The 11,346-nt window shown below is 39.1% G+C and overlaps 1 protein-coding gene across 1 annotated transcript in view; it reads left to right on the plus strand.

Moving 5' to 3' along the window:
- The first annotated feature begins 4,774 nt into the window (after window positions 1–4,774).
- LOC123510735 (5-hydroxytryptamine receptor 2B-like) overlaps window positions 4,775–11,346 on the plus strand; it is a 122,022-nt gene continuing 115,450 nt past the window's right edge. Inside the window, exon 1 of the mRNA XM_045266078.1 lies at window positions 4,775–4,999. The gene's annotated coding sequence lies outside the window, so the exon portion shown is untranslated. The remainder of the gene's footprint in view (window positions 5,000–11,346) is intronic.

Genomic DNA, 11,346 nt, shown 5'->3' on the forward strand with positions numbered 1-11,346 from the left:
TGATATATTTCTCTATACTGTACATGAAGATGTAAAATATTACTTTTAATCAACATGAACTTTGCCCTTTGAAAATTAATGAATCTCGCAGTGAAGTCACAACAATATCATGAATGTTTGGTGGTGGAAAGATCAAAAGGCGAGGGATTATAGATATGCATTCATTTAATTGAGTGTCAAAATAGTAACACAGTATGTTTTCCACCATCAATAGGAATCTCTGTGATTTCACTGATGGCTGCACTGTTGCTATCACTACTCATGCTATTTTTTATTAAGCTAGTTGTACTCTATATCCATAAATTCATTGCTTTCTATTCTATTTAATGGAAGTGAAGGAAATGAGATGTGTGTATTTGTTAAACTGGATTCCTCTCTGATGTTAAGTATTTTATAACTGATGTATACTTTCTGATGTTTATTGTTACACTTGGAATTCAGGAGTGAGGTGTAGTTGGGTGTATTTGGGTGAATGGCGTCATATGTTCTGACACGGTGACAGACAGACTGCACGATGTTGTCTCTGTTATGAAGAGTTGTGAAGTCAAGAGAACTATATATATTGAGAATGTAATGACAGTGTTCAGGGTTTATTGTTATTTTGGACACTTGGGTCATGCATGTTTTATCGTTACATTCCTTGTGTGGTGTTACAATGTTTCCCTATTGAGGTACACAGTATGCATTCAGGCTTCAGCTTTGAGAGTCTCTTAATAATATATGAACTAGTTAAAACGAGGATATATTGTATTTTTTCATCACTATTGTTTGTCAGTATTAAAAGAATAATGCTTTACTTTGAGGCTGAGATCTGAGGCATGTGGCTTTGTTGTCTCATGCTGCTAAGTGTAAGGGAAGTGTCATAATATATTGCAGGAATCTCAAATGTATTACCTCGGAGATTTGAAGGAAATGTTCTTTTATGCATTTACTTCTGTTTGTTTACATGTTCCTAGTACATAGGCAGTACAAGTGGCAGTGTGGATAAGTCAGTGTGCACAGTGTGAATGGCTGGGGCTGCATGGTGCTGTCATGGCAAGAAGGTCAATCACTCTCTATGTACACTTGCATCCACTTTGTCTGGAATCTCTCTGATCTCCAGCTCTGTGATCTGCGGAGAATCCATCAACCATCAGGCTTGGTGGGGAGATGCACCAGATCACAGGACAGAGACCAAACAGAGTGGCAATGAGTGTTGTGTTAGCTCAGCCTTGTGTACACAGACCACTACACAGCCTGCCACTGTCAGTGTAGACTCATTAAGGTGATGCTGAGTACCTTTGTGTTGCAGTGCTAAGGTCATGGAAAGGTTACAAGTTTGGTTCTGGTTCTGAGTATTTAGGGAGTGTTTTCACAATTGGTGCTGGGAGTGTTTTGTAAGACTGATTCACTGTTGGACACACAAAGGCACTAACAGTAATTTTGAGTCTTGTGGAGTTTTATAAAGTTCCATTTAAAAAAACTGTGCCAATAAACAGGTTAATACTCATGTCATGCTAGCTACACTGCACTACACTTCCATGAGTGTTGAGATGACAATTACAGTTGAATGTAGTACTGAAAAAAGTATGTGTGACCTTTTATTAGCAATCAAACTTAGAGGTACTATGAAGAAGTGTGTCCATTGAAGTGTTGGTTTGTGGTCAGTAGTTCATTACTCACTCACTCACTCACAGTATCCTTCATGCTTCATGCTTCCTCTTCATCTCTTCCAAAAACCTGACAATTGATGGACTGACAATGGAGAGAAGGCATGAAAAACAGGAAGGAAACCACCTTGATGTATTTCCATATTCATTCTGCATATATTTTGGTGATTTTATACAGCTTCAGAAATTCATGATAAGGATTAAAATAGTGAAGACTGTGGCCATTAATCTTCTAACCTCCATAGACCCTTCCTAATATCAATAAAATGGTTTAATTGTACACAAATCTCAAGGTAAAAATGTGTCCCAGTGACTATGTACCATGAAACAGAAAAAAATATGATGCAGTTTGTGAGTGTGTGTATATATAGTAGTTATGAGAAGGGAAGATGAAACACTGGTGCTGATGAGTGGAAGGAAGAAAAAAAGTTATTATTACATCCACTATTACTTGTTCTCCATTAACCCCTTCCGTTCCGTGATGCATTTCCATATTCATTCCGATTATGGTTAATTGTAACCTGCATAGACCCTTCCTAATGTAAATGAAATTGTCTAATCACTCCCAAACTCGACAAAAATGCATCCCAGTAGTGAAGGGGTTAAGCCATTACACCACAAATCAAAACAAGCGTATGATCTGCCTGTACTGTACATAATGGTTAACTGATACAAACAAACCTGGCATGCACTTTTTTCTTAGCCAAGCCCAGACCGTCACTGCCTATTGATACAATTATAACAAAATGAAATAAACTGATGAATTCAACACTACCTTTTGTAACCTTCACTGAACTGGGAGGAATAGCAATTGTTAAACTCATGAAGTCAACCCTACCTTGTATAACCTTCATTGAACTGGAAGGAATGGCAACTGTCCACTGAGAGAGAGAGAGAGAGAGAGAGAGAGACTTCTAAGAAACAAAATGAGCTAAAATACAAAAAAAATAGTGAGTTTTGATTGATTTATGGGAATGATTTATATAGTACTGAAAGGATTAGTAGTTATTATTATTATTATTATTATTATTATTATTATTATTATTATTATTATTATTATTCTGTTCCATCCTATCAGTTTAAAATAAGTGAGTTACAGTTTTCCATTCACATCCATTACAGTCAGAATATTAACTCCCCCATCTCTCTCTCTCTCTCTCTCTCTCTCTCTCTCTCTCTCTCTCTCTCATATGGACAATAAATTACTGTCTTTACCTTTTTTTTTTTTTTTGTCTCCAGTGTCCCTCAAGTTACATTCCCTGCGTCTTCCGGGATCTGCTTGTGATTGAGACCGGACCAGCTCACAGCGACACTGATTACACGCCTTTTCATTTCAAAGTGTGTATTTACCTTCATCTGTCTCGTTCTGCTTCCACAAATCTCCTGAACCTTCTCGTGCGTGTGTGTGTGTGTGTGATTAATTCTCCTCATCAGATTTCTGCTTTCATTTTTTGGTTTCTCTCGCTTTTCAAGTCCAATTATTACTTATTTTTTCCCCCTTCCAGTTGTGATTCCGTGCCTGAGGTTGATGTATTCATTGTTAACGCCTGTTAGTTTCGTCTCTTACTCTTTTTTTCAGGTTTATTGTGTTTCTTGCTTCTCATTATTCTCAATCGACTTCATTTTCTTCAAGTTTGCCGTATGATTTCTCTCTCTCTCTCTCTCTCTCTCTCTCTCTCTCTCTCTCTCTGTAGGCTCGTATTCAGAAACACTTTGCTCTCTCGCCACGACTGTTTTCCAAGGCCAAAGAGACGATTAGCGGAGTTTTCAAGAGTGTTTCTCCAGGTAGTCATATAGAAAGCTTGTCACTCTGCCTCTTGACCCATGAAACACCTTGAAAATCCTCGTGTAAAGTTAGATAAAGTCTTTAAAAATTATGGAGATGAAGGACAGCAGATGTGTTTGAGAATATGAACCTAGGTTGCATGTACATCTATCTATCTATCTATCTATCTATCTATCTATCTACCTAGGCCTTCATCAACCCCACTATCGCAGTACTTTTACCAACAAACCTCTCTGAGCTATTTACCTATCCATCCGCCAGTCAACTCCCAGTGGTCATGTGATCAGGGCTGAGTCAATAGGGAGCTTTATGAGAAGATTAGATAAATCTATGGATGGGGATGATAGATGGAATTAGGTAGCTTTGATCATACAGGGACTTGTAGCTCGCCTCTTTTCTTATGTTCTCATGTTCAACTCTCGTCTCTCAATAATACCACGACTACCAACAAAACTGACAACCAAAACACGGCATGAGAGAAGCTGGTATTCTCAAATACTTCTGCGCTTCACTTATATTGTTTCAAAAGGCTTTTATTTAAGTCTACACGAGTTTCTTAAGGTGTTTTTACGGTTCTAGAGGCAGAGTGACAAGATTTCTGCATTATGAACTGGAGAAACACTCTTGAAAACCCCGCTAGTCATCTCTTTGGCCTTGGAAAGCAGTTATGGTGTGAAAGAATGGCGTTTTTTTTTATTTATCTATTATTATTATTTTTTTTTTTTACAGTTCTAGAGGCAGAGTGATAAGATTTCTGCATTATTAACTGGAGAAACACTTAAAAATCCCGCTAATCATGTCTGTGGCCTTGGGAAATAGTCGTAGTGAGAAAGAATAGCGTTTCTGAATAAGGACCAGAGGCTGGTGTGTGTGTGTGTGTGTGTGTGTGTGTGTGTGTGTGTGTGTGTGTGTGTGTATGATTCCAGCACAAGTCTTCCCAGCACATCTATACCTGAATGTGTGCGGCGAGAAGTTTTAACCCAAAGTAAAGCTATTTGCAGTTAGTGTTAAAAGTTTCCATATTATTCCTTGCAAGTGTGTCTTCAGATGACTTTCCTTTGTTTTGTAGATGGTGAAAACGAGGATAAGAGAGAGAGAGAGAGAGAGAGAGAGAGAGAGAGAGAGAGAGAGAGAGAGAGAGCACTTATTTTTCCTTTGAGAGAGAGAGAGAGAGAGAGAGAGAGAGAGAGAGAGAGAGCACTTATTTTTCCTTTGAGTGAGGAAAGCAAGCAAGCAAACACATAGACAACAAAAACAAATCGCAAAAAAAAAAAAAAACAATAAAAGAAGAGAGGCAAGCACACACACACACACACACACCCTGGCAAGCATACCCGAAGCTACCCGTGACATCAGAGGGCGGCTGTCACTGTGTCTGTCTTCGTGTGGTGCGCAGGGCGGCGGCGGCAGAAGGAGACTGGAGAGAGGCGGCTTCCAATTCCAGGGGTCAGTGAGGGCTGGGAGACGCGCACACCAACACACTTCCGCGCTCCCGTCACTCTCTCACACACCTGTTGGTCTAGCGAGAGTGCAGGTGTTTGTCTCGTGTGTAGCGTGGCGAGAGGTCAGAATAATGTGCTGTGTGCGTGTGGTATGCGTGTGGGTGTGTGTGCGGTGTGTGGTGAGTGGTTTGAGATGTGTGAGGTGTGTGTGAGTGAGTGGAGGATAATGAACGGTGGTTAAGGTCCCTCACCTCTGCTCTCATAACGCCCTCATCTCCACTGCCGCTGCCACCGCCACTACACCTGCCCTGGCTCTTGTCACGCGTGTCGTCAGGAGTAATTAACAAAGGAAGCTACAGAAAAGGAAAGGAAAAGCACGCCAATTCGCATTTAAAGCAGAAAAAATGGAAAAAGGATAAAAAAAAAACCCACCCAAACAGGAAAGAAAAGGAGGAAAAAACAAAACAAAACACACTAAAAAAAAATCAAGAAAAAAAACAACACCAAACACTTTTAACTGAACCGTGCTGTGTTTTAACGACATAAAAAAAAAAAAGAAATAAAAGGAAAACGAAATTAAAAACCAGCCCAAACCAAGCACCTCGCCCCTCATCTGCCCACACAAGGTACGTAAACCCATGAACTGGTTTGTCTCACCTGAATTTACCTGTCGGAGAGCCACAGAAGGAAGGGAAGAGGGGAAGACGGGAGCTGTAGGGATGACTGTCTCCTATTGACGTCACGAAGGGGAGATAAGCGGGGGTAGGTGAGGGCTGGGGAGGTCAGGAAAATGGAAGTTAGGGGAGGAAACACACACCAAAAAGAGAGAAGAAAAAAAAAAATGGGAGAAAGAAAAAACGAAAAGGGAATGAAAATGGAAGGTAGGGAAGGAAACACACGACAAAAAGAGAAAAAGTGGGAAAAAAAGAAAGGAATAGGGAATAGGATATGGAAATTGAAGGAAAGAAAGGAATAATAAAAATAAATGAAGAAAGGGAGGAAAGGGAGAAAAATGGGAATAAGAAACGAATAGGGAATAAAATGGAAAGATAAATTAAAGGAAAAAGGAAGGATAGACAAGGTAATTTAGATGTTACGGAAGAATAAGTAGAAGGGAAAGATAGAGAGGAGACAATAAGGGTGGAGAATAGGGAATAGAGAGAAAGAGAAGGTTAGGAATTAATTGGAATGTAACTAGAAAGAGAGAGAGAGAGAGAGAGAGAGAGAGAGAGAGAGAGAGAGAGAGAGAGAGAGAGAGAGAGAGAGAGAGAGAGAGAGAGAGAGAGAGAGAGATAAGAGAACAAAGGAAAAAGAGAGAAAAGAGGATAGGCATTAAGAAAAAAGAAAATAGAGAAGTAAAAGCAGAAAAAAAAAGAAAATTTCACACATTTAAACATTTTCTTAGTTTTCTTTTCTTCTTTTCTTGTTTTGATTTGAAAAGACAGAAATATTTATCTTCATTAATGTCGCTTTGTAATTAAAAAAAAAAAACATTCGTATCTAGTTTTACAGTATATACATCATCATTATTTTTGTTTTCATTTCATTTATACATTGTTCTCTTACACTAACATACCTGACGGCAACCTATTCATTCTAGCCAAGTTTCTAGTTCAATTCTATACATTTATTTTCTATTATATTCTTTCAGCGAGTAAATAATTAGTTTAAAAAGAACTTCTGATATTATCGACCTCCATTTTCGTTGTTTGATTTTGGTTTATATTACCTGCAAGTAGGATTCAAGGTGCCATCTGGTTCAATTCTATATATTTTATCTATTATCTTTTTTCATCAGAGTATATAGTTGGTCTAAAAAATGCTTCTAATATTCTCGACCTCATTTTTCGTTGTTTGATGTGATTATAATAACTGTAAATGGGAATCAATGTACCATCTAGTTTAATTCTATATGTTTAATCTATTATCTCTTTTATTCGAGTATATAATTGGTCAAAAAGAGCTTCTAATATTCTCGACCTCCATTTTCGTTGTCTGATGTGATTATATTAGAATTACAGCTTCATATATCACCTGTTCCCATATCAAGGTGCCATCTGTTATCTTCTTTAAGTCAAGTATATAATTAGTTTAAAAAGAGCTTCTAATATCCTTTACCTCCATTTTCGTTGTCTGATGCGATTATATTAGAATTACACAAATTCACATCTCACCTGTAATCAGTAATGAAGGTGACAAAACACGATAATTATAATAACACATAATTTCATTCCCTAATTATGTTCCTCATTGAAGTCTTCGCCACAATGTTCACTACACGTTCATCCCTCGCCGTAATGACCTCTTTTATAATCACGAACTTAATGCAAACCTGTCACATCACACCTGCGTCTTCATCTAGCCCGCTAATTTACATACACCTGCCCTTACATCCATTCCAAATCCACATTAAATCCTCTTTTTTTTTGGTTTTGTTATCTCATTCTCTTTCTATCCACTTTTTTTTTTTGCATTTTCTTCATGTTCTTTTGTGTTTTTATTGTTTCTTCATTCTGTTCTTTCATTTTCATATTCGTATCCTTTTCATCACATTCTCTTTCTATCCACTTTTCAATTTTCTTCATTTTTTTTGTCTTTCCTTCTTGTTCTTTTGTGTTTCTAGTGTTTATTCATTCCATTAATTCTTTTCACATTCCTCTCACATTCTTATCCTCGTCATTACATTTTCTTCCTATCCACTTATCAATTTTCTTCATTTTTTTTTTTTTGCATTTTTAATTATGTCTTCATTCTCTTCATTCCTTTTCGCATTCCTGTCACATCTTCATTGGATTTGACCGCATTTTTATTCTTTTCATTACATCTTCTTTCTATCCACTTTCCATTTCTCTTCACATTTCTTGTATCTTCTTCATTTGTTTAGTGTTCTTATTGTCTTCTTTCCTTTCACATTCTCACATTTTCTTCGGATTTTGACCACATCCTTATCCTCGTCATATTTTCAGTGCACATCCTTCGCATCTTAGCGGCACTTCATTGCATATCCTTCACATCCTGGTCTCTTTATTTCTCACATCCTATTCACATTCTCACTCTCGTCTCTTGGTCACATTCTTACAGTCCTCGCCACATTCTCACTCACACTTCACATCAAAAGAAAAATGAAAACAAAGCACAATAAAATGAATAAGAAGTCTTTCATAATTTTTCATTGTTTCTTTTCTTTTCTTTCTTTTTCTTTCTTAGGTTAGGTGAGGTTAAGTTTTTCCTTGCATAATTAACCTCGTCTTTGCATTTCCTCCTCCTCCTCCTCCTCCTCCTCTTCGCCATTTGTTCATCATCGTCAATACATTTCAAATACAACATCCTCCACATCCTCTTGTCATATCAGTGCATTTCCCTTCACATCCTCCTCCTCCTCCTCCTCCTCCTCCTTCTTCTCTGGATAGGATCGGATGTAGAGTCGGGATAGCCTTTGCAACGCCCCCCCCCTCCCCTGATGTAGTTACAGTCACTTTGGTTGTTGCTGGTTTTACTCCTCTTTTCATGATTCACTGTAATCAACTTTCTTCTTTCCTTTCACTGTCAACTTTTACAATTTTTTTTCAATTCTTTCCCTGCAAACTTTTACTTATATTTTCCTTTTTCTTTCACTATCAACAGTTTTTCCTCTTTTTTCTTTCCTCCTCTTCCTCCTCTCCCTCTTCCCTCTCGTTGCATCCAGAAGGGAGAGTCAATCGCCAGGAGCTCGTCGCTTCTTTGCCACACTAATCTGGTCGTCATTCTATTATTACACAGACCGCTTCGCCTCCTCGCATCCTGTAATTCCCTTTCATTCAGGCTCTTTGTTCCCTCCATCGCAATTACTTTCCGCACCACGAGCCTGTTTACCCGCTACGGCTCTGTGTTTGGCGTTTTGGTGGGGTTGCGAATGAATAGAGGTGAATGCGTAATGCTGGGGATGGCTGAACGATTCGGCGGTTGAGTCGGTGCGTAGATCAGATGAGAGATGGGGACTTAGCACGCACGTAATCAGAAACGCATTGCTCTCTCAACACGACAATTTTCCAAGTTCACAGAGATAAGTTGTATGTGTGAAGAAAAGCAGAGAGATAGGTAAGAATGATTAAGTGAGTAGGTAGCTTAGAGTATGACATAAAATTAAGTAAAAGAAAAATATATATGTAGGTTGAGGTTATGTGTAGACAGATAGATAAGTAAGAGAGATGAATAGTGCTGAAAAGTAAGCTGATATACATACATACATAGCGACAGACACACAGATGGAAAGACGTACATACAGACAAACAGACAGATAAACAGGTAGATAGATAGATAGATAGATAGATAGCACAGACAGTTTGTTTGTTTGTTTATTTGTTAATCTTTTCCTCACGCAAGCCGGTGTAGTATTTAAATTGACATTCAGGTTACAAGCAAAGTGTTTCTGTATGCATGTATGTATGTATGTATGTATGTGTGTGTGTGTGTGTGTGTGTGTGTGTGTGTGTGTGTGTGTGTGTGTGTGTGTGTGTGTGTGTGTGTGTGTGCACCATATAGCGTTTCCATATTCACTCTTCTTACTATTAGGTGATTTTATACACCTTCAGAAACTCATGTGTGGAATTAAAATAGTGAAGACTGCGACCATTAATCTTCTGACCTCCATAGACCCTTGCTAACGTCAATAAAATGGTCTAATCGTACACAAAACTCAAGATAAAAATGCGTCCTAGTACTGGAAAAACCACAAAAATCTCAGCTATTTGTCTCATACTAATCTTATCCTTCACCACATTCTCCTCTTCCCTTCACTAAATCAACTACCGAGAGAGAGAGAGAGAGAGAGAGAGAGAGAGAGAGCTTGACACATTCCCCTTCGTCGCAAATTTTCACTTCCAATCAATTTCTTTGCTGGCTTATTTCTCGCCATCAGCGTTCTTACAATATTCCATTCCAACTCCGAGACATTCCAGCTCTTCCCCGAGGCGCCACGACCACGAGGAATGAGGAAGGGATGGGAGAAGAGGAGGAGGAGGAGGAAGAGGAGGAGGAGGAGGAGGAGGGAGACAAGAGACGGTAAGAGATGAGAGGAGAGTAAAATTGCATGCAGGTGGCTAAGAATGGTAAAGAAATAGAAAGAAGGAAGGAAAGAAGGAGACTAGAAGAGAAAGAAGGAAGGAAAGAAGACTGAGAAGAGAAAGAAGGGAGAGAGGGAAGGGAGGAAGGAAAGAAACAATAAAGGAAGGAGAGATGGAAAGAGGAGGGGAAGGTGGAACTAAAATATAGAATGAGAGAGAGAGAGAGAGAGAGAGAGAGAGAGAGAGAGAGAGAGAGAGAGAGAGAGAGAGAGAGAGAGAGAGAAATAAATAGAAATAGATAGTCACACCAACACACATAACAGAAGCAACCAATGAGCGAGGCAGCGTAAGACGAGAGAGGTTACAAATGCCATATTCCTTGCACCTCACTACCATAAACTTGAATATCTCGCTCTTCATCTGAGTAAGCCTGTTTGTTATTCATCACATAGGTCACCTCCATCACCATTCACCTCTCCTTGAAGTTCATTCCACCCCCAAGGATACGAGTGGAGAAAAAAGTGAAAAATAGCGAGCAAAAAGCTATAAAAGGTGGAATGTGAAGAAGCAAGGATGTGGAAGCAATGTGAGTTATCTAACCGTCACATTTTTGCTCTTGTTCAGTGCTGTATTTGCGTCTACGACCGTCACACGAGCGTCACACGAGCGTCACACGAGCGTTACTGGAACCTCACTGGAACCCGTTACCGTTACTGAGTTAATGAGAGTGGTTAGGTGAGGTTAGGTTAGGTTCCTCTCTGTCTGTCTGTGTGTGTGTCTCTCTGTCTGTTTTGTGTGTCTGTTTTTCTTTCTGTTTTTCTTTCTCTAAGGTAATTTTTTGTACTGTTAGTGTTTTTGTGTGTTTCTCTTCTCTTTCTCTGTCTCTGTCTATGTCTGTCGCTGTCTATCTGTTTGTCTAACTATCTATCTGTCCGTCTGTCTATCTGTATCTATCTGTTTGCCTGCCTGTCTCTCTCTCTCTCTCTCTCTCTCTCTCTCTCTCTCTCTCTCTCTCTCTCTCTCTCTCTCTCTCTCTCTCTCTCTCTCTCTCTTACTCATAACAATACTGCAGTGGTTATATTTTAGCACCTCTCTGGTTTTTTTCCTATTATTTTTTTTAATCAATACTACAGCCTCGCACTTGTTTCTGGTGGTTCTCATTCACGCACAAACACACACACACACACACACACACACACACACACACACACACACACACACACACGCGTCCATTATTTCAGGTCTGTTATTAAAATTTTTCCTGCGATATTCAGCCTCACCTGCTCACCTGTTCATTACATTTCCGATACCTTTTTTCACATTTCCATCTCATTAACTCACCTTCCTTCACACACACACACACACACACACACACACACACACACACACACACACACACACACAAAGGGGGGGATGAAAAAGTAATT

This window comes from Portunus trituberculatus, chromosome 30, assembly GCF_017591435.1.
Source record: "Portunus trituberculatus isolate SZX2019 chromosome 30, ASM1759143v1, whole genome shotgun sequence".
Taxonomy (NCBI): Eukaryota; Metazoa; Arthropoda; class Malacostraca; order Decapoda; family Portunidae; genus Portunus; species Portunus trituberculatus.